Source organism: Xiphophorus maculatus, chromosome 11, assembly GCF_002775205.1.
Source record: "Xiphophorus maculatus strain JP 163 A chromosome 11, X_maculatus-5.0-male, whole genome shotgun sequence".
In the NCBI taxonomy this organism is placed as follows: domain Eukaryota; kingdom Metazoa; phylum Chordata; class Actinopteri; order Cyprinodontiformes; family Poeciliidae; genus Xiphophorus; species Xiphophorus maculatus.
Window position 1 is genome coordinate 28,846,815 of NC_036453.1, and position 6,078 is coordinate 28,852,892.

A 6,078-nucleotide genomic window follows, 5' to 3' on the forward strand; every position below is an offset into this window, starting at 1 on the left:
TCCTCCTGGTGAAAAAAGTGAAATATATTATCTGAACAAAAGTTTGAAGGGAAGAGAATTACTTCACCTGCAATGAAACCTTGAAAGCAAAAACCAATTGAGGCTTTAAACATGTTTCATTTTCTTTCAATTCCATTACTGAAAGAAAAAATTAAACTGACCCATTTTCTGTGCATGTTTTGATATTAAGTACTTTGAAATTAAATGCCTTTATTTTCATGTTTATTTGGAAGGGCACCAGCACAAAATGGTCTCTCTGCCCCCCAGTGTGACCAAACTCAGTGTTTTTTAGTCTGTTCAGCATGCTTCTCACCAACTCCATACTGAATCCTCTTTTTTTATAGACCCCCTGCAATCTCTTGCTTTAGGCATTTTTCCTGATCACAAAACTCTGACTTAAACTAAAGTTACCATTTAAGATGGTAAAACCTAAAGCAAGTATAACAAATTGACCATTTTAATATACTTACTTTGAATATTGTCTTACTAAATGACTGCCTGTTGAGAGACCGTCTGTTTCTGTTCTTCCACTATTACTGGGTTTCATCCAAACTTTTCAGCCCAAGAAAAACTTTGATATTATCTCTTAACGCCAACAATGTGCAACTCTTTATCAGCTGAGGAACAAAGGTATATATTTGACAGTCATATATATATAGCTTTAAAAATCGTAATCCATCACTTTGTAGCCTTGATTGATGATTGTACACCTACTGTATGTATCAGTCAAGTGATGAATGGATGTAGAGTAAATCATGAGTCATTAGAATTTCTTTTTAGTGAACAGACTGTCAGTAAACCTTCGAGTTTAGTAACATTCAATTGAAACTTAATTATATTTGGCTTTGCAGTTATGGAATTCCAGGTAGTACCTATTTCATACAAGAAGGTAGAAATCATGTTCACAATTAGAATATAAAAATTCTAAATAAACAAAACAAAACAAAAAAATACTGAGCATGGATTGAAATATTTAGTTAAAGAATTTCCAAAACATTTGCAGTTTGTGCTTTATGTGGCACTGTCTGATCCGTCCTCTCAGTAATTACCTGCTTATCTTACATGTCGAGTTTAATCAAGCTGGAGTTTGGAAAAAAGACAGATGGGGGGGGGAGCATAAATAGCCTCCATTGTTGTTGCAATTGCTAGCACACATAGTAGCGGACATGCACAAGGTGGGTTTCTCCACATTAGCATTTTTAATCACGTCGAGATATGTCATCTTTATTCTTACACAATAAGCCAACCTCGGGTATAAAGACACTAAGCAAAACCCCAATTCGCGTTTGACTTTTTGACTCCTCTGTGGGATTAAAAAATCCAGTTGATGTGCAACCACCGAGCAGGGTGCCACTCTATTATGGAAAACAACTGTGTTTTTAAAAGATAATTACCAAAAATATTACTCTGCTTTTAATACAAAGCTTTCTCAGAATTTTCAAAAATTGTAGCACCAGCATTGCTCTTGCTCTTTAAGCCATGGTGGATTCAATGTACCCACCGGTTAGCAACCTCTTTTGTGTTGGAAATTGGATAATACTAACATATATTTTCAGACACCCTTTACATTAATCTGTTATTTACATGTTATTTAAAGTGTTACCAGCCTCTCTTCAGAAATACTAAAGAGAACTCAAAAATGATATTTTCTTTATGAAAGTTTTACAAGGTACAAGGTCCCCTATAACGGTGATATAGAAATTCTTTGTGTTACCAGAAAGATTCACAGCTCTGAAACTCTCAAGGACCCAGTGTTAGATGGAATCTCAGTAAGTCACGTCTAACTTTTGCTTATTTACTGGGAAGAATGAATTGATAATGAAGATTTCTGAGCAAGTGTTATACTTATGGAACTGGTAACGGAGTTTTCAGTGAAGATGTTTTTCTTCCTTGTCCAGCCAAAACTCCTTTGTACCAGGTTTGATTTAGGGACAGAGGTACCAATTAACCAGAGATGGGAGAAACTTAGAGAAGCTCCCTACAGGAGAGAGATGGGTGGAAGGCACTGTGTACGTGACTGATAAGATATAAAAGTAGAATTGTATGTGTTAAGTTTCACTTCTTCCTTTTTCTCTCTTGCTTTTCTTTTCTCAGATGCTGATATTTACTCTGATTTTCTAAATAAAATATCTAAAGACAAATGTGCATTTTTCTGCTTGATTCAGTGTATCGCTCTCTCCCAAAACAAAAAAGATTTTTTCTAAACACTATGGGAAAAAAAAATACTGCATCAGACATTTCAAACACCTCAGGCTGACCTGGAGCAATCTGCAGTGTTGATTTCAACCTATGATGCTACTTCACACTGAGCCAAACAAGACAGAAATCGTGAAAGAAATTCAAATGAGCTGGAGCAGAGCAATGTTTGCTTGTTATTAATTTTCTAAAAATTAACTTTGAGTAGAAGGTGACTTGAATGCAACTTGTTACTAGAGAGAGGCCTTCTATTGTAAATTGAATTGGAAAGGTTTTTGTACCTAGCTGAAAAATATACAATTACATCAAGCACATGGAAAAATTCGAATGAATTTAAAAAAAAATTAAATTAAACAACGTGGTGCAACGCTTTTATCTGCATTCTTATTTGTTTGCCATGTAAACTGCTTAAATGTTATTGCATCCTAATTTCTTATTTTTCTTACATTTATTACAATCTTAAATTTATTTTATTGGTACATCATGTGATAGACCAAAACAAGGCACACACGCCACACAAAAAGAAGGTGCTTTGATAAAAAAATCAAATAAAATGACCCTGAGTACATAATCCCCAATGCGATGTTGTGGGGTTAGAGATGCTTTGATTTTTTTTATTTTAATATTTGTTTGATCATTTGAAACATCTGCGATATACAGATGACCAATTGGCTTTTCTGACCATTGATCATTGGAGAGCCCCCTGTTAGCCTACAGCAATAGTCAAAGATAGCAAAAAAAGTAAAAACGACAGAAATCTGAAAGAGGGACAATTACTTTTTGATAAGACTGTATATGAAGTGACTATGAGTCAGGATGAGAGCTGCCAAGGTCTTCAGGATGTTGATGCCTGCTGACTGGCTGGATAGATCCTCACTGTGCTTTCAGAACAAGGTTTTCACATTTCTTCATCTTGCTCACAATAATGCATATTTTATGGACTGGACTTCAAACACCAATCAATGGATTTCATAAAAATGAATAAAATCCAAATTGAAAGAAGTTAAATTTTAATTGCTACCTATAAAGAGGAGAAAAAAAAAATCAAAACCCTTGTGGAAAAAGAAAATAAATAATTTTAAGAATATCTTTATCGCTCTATTGCCAGAAGTATGCTTATGGCAAAGCTTGACACATGTTTACTGTCTGATAAATTGTTCGCTTAAACCAACAGAGTAGAATACACACCAAAAAAATATCCATAACGTTTACGTAGATCGTAAAAGTGTTAGGTACAGAATTTGGAATATGAGGAGGTTTTTGTAAAAAAAAAACAAAACAGGAAAAGATGAAGAACTGTGTTCCACTTTAGCTTTTACACTGTGCAACATTGAGTGTGTGTATACATGTGAAGAAACACTAGCAGGCTGTGTTATGTTCCCAGCTCTATGGAGAGGCATGCTCAAATGCTCTCTGATTTAACATAATACACTAAAGCAGAGCTGAGAAGCAGGTATGCTTCTAGTCCTCTTTGTTTGTCTGTGTGCCAGCAAGATTATGCAAAAACTCCCAGCCTGGGTTTCATCAAGCTTTGCAAAGGCAGCACAGGAAGAGGAAGAACATTTTTAATATTTTCAATGGATCTGGTTAACTGCCTTTCAAATTTTAAGTCATGGGAAAATATTCATGAGTAGGTGGTGCATTTTAAAAATCCACGTCTGATACGGATTTATTGTCAGAAAATGGCTTATAAAATGTTCAGGTAAGATTTGCCTTGCAACCACACACTTAGAAATATTTCTTCCAAGAGAATAAGAATCTGATCAATAATATGTTCAAACTGGCTAATGACTGAAGAACATTTCTGAGATTTGTATTTGTCCATTGTTAAATCCAATTCAAAATCAATATCAATGAAAGTCATTATACAGTCTTAAAGCTTTGTCTGTAATTAGACACTATTTTAGAGTCTAAAACCAAAAGAATCTTTAAGAAAATTCAAACTGTTGCAAGAGTTGGAAAGCGATTTTCACTAAAACCCTCCATTGAATCTGACTTAACCACAGCTATTTTGAAAGGAAAAAAAAAATAGGAAATCATCTGAAACTTTTAATGGGCGTAGGTGTAAAAGACAAACATCAAGACACTTGCAGGGAAATATTCACAGCATTGATTTAATGGGGTCATGGTAGCACAGTCTCATTAAAATAGATGATAGGTTGTGTGACATGTGGTAAAAGTTCAGGTTGTATCAATACTTTTACAAGACACTGTATTTTAAAAAGGCATACAGTGTGTAGTACATGCCAATTTTGTATCCCATACCTTGCAGACATTAGTAGCTGAAGGTAAAGGACACAGGGGAAGGATACCACTAATGGCATTTGTGGACTTGATTTGCAGCTCATTTGATCAAAAGTGACAAAGACAAATTACATTTTTTCACTTCTCGTTCTTAGCTTTCCATCTAAGTCTCTATCTCACCTTTGATTAAAAAGCTGTTTGTGTGGCCAAAAGATGCATATCTTTAACAGGTTATATCAACTTCTATAGTCAAATAAATTCAGTTATGTGACATTTGAATCTCAAACGAGCAAAACTTTAAGCTAGTCTCCTAACCAAAATTCAATTTCTCCAACTCTTGATTGTTGCATGCAATAATATCTTGAGTCAATTTGTTCTTGATAAATCTGTGCCCTGCTTTCAGCTCCCCATATAAAATGAGTTTATCTTTGTTAAATAGCAAGTAGCAAACCCATGCCGTTCCACTTCAGCAGTAACACTGAAGGGCTTTTTCACTTGTGAGCTCTGGCAGAAATAGTAGGTTTAGCAATAAGCAATTGACAAGTTTGAAAATTAGTTGTGCCTGTTCATGTAATTGGCTCCTCTATGAGGAAGGACTTGAAGTTTGGGGTTTAATGGTTGATTAAATAACTCAGGAGAAAAGTAACCCATATATCTACTCCTTGGCTGGAGAACAAAGCCATCTGATTGGCTAATTGATTCAGGGCAGGCAGCGAAACTGGATTTCACGCAGTGCCTGAAGGGTGCGCTAAATCTTAAACACAATTTAACCAGTAACAAGCAGAGGAACAATCAATTTTATATTAATCTGATGAACGATTCTAAGCAGTTCTGTGACCGAACGAGTGACAGAAAAAGACATTGAAATCCAGTGCAACATTTCCTCAGTAATATTTGTTTGTCTCCAGAAAGTCATTTCACAGCCTTATGTTTTGTTTTAAAAAAAAAAAACACCCTCCACATAACTTGCCAAGTCTTTAGGGACTGTTACCACACTGTCTTCAGGGAGCTTTGTTATCCCAAAACCTGAATGTGTTTTATTGTTTGTGGTTCTGCTGAACAAACACAACCCTTCATGTTTCATTCTACAAAAAGCTTATTTTATCTTCTTATACACTAGTGACAGCTCATCAATTTTACTTTGTACTCCTGCTGTGATAAACTGTTAATGGATGCTTTAGCAAAACTCCACCAAACTCTTGCTTTATGTTTATCACTTTGGTACCATGCTGTATTTTTTTTTTCAGAAAATGTCAGAGTAGAGGAAGCAGTTTTAACAAATCTCTGACTGTATGTAATATGTTTAATTTGTCCCAGCTAACTACAGAAAATATCAATTCACACCAAGATGTTAATTTTTGCATAAATCCTTTAAAGAAAAACTAGTTGTTTAAAGAGATACAGGAAGGCTGAGGGTTTCAAAACAACAATAAAATAGAAAAGGGCTCCAGGTTAAGGCTATTAGCTCATACAAGACATCTGATTTGTAGTTTGACACAAGTTATGTCAAGGACACAGAAACATGTAGGAGATGGTGCTCTAGTCAGATAAAACGTTCCGAGCTACATGAAAAACTATGTCTGAGAGAAAAGAAGTAGCATGTGTAGCATTCTGCTATAAAAAAAAAACACTGAAGCA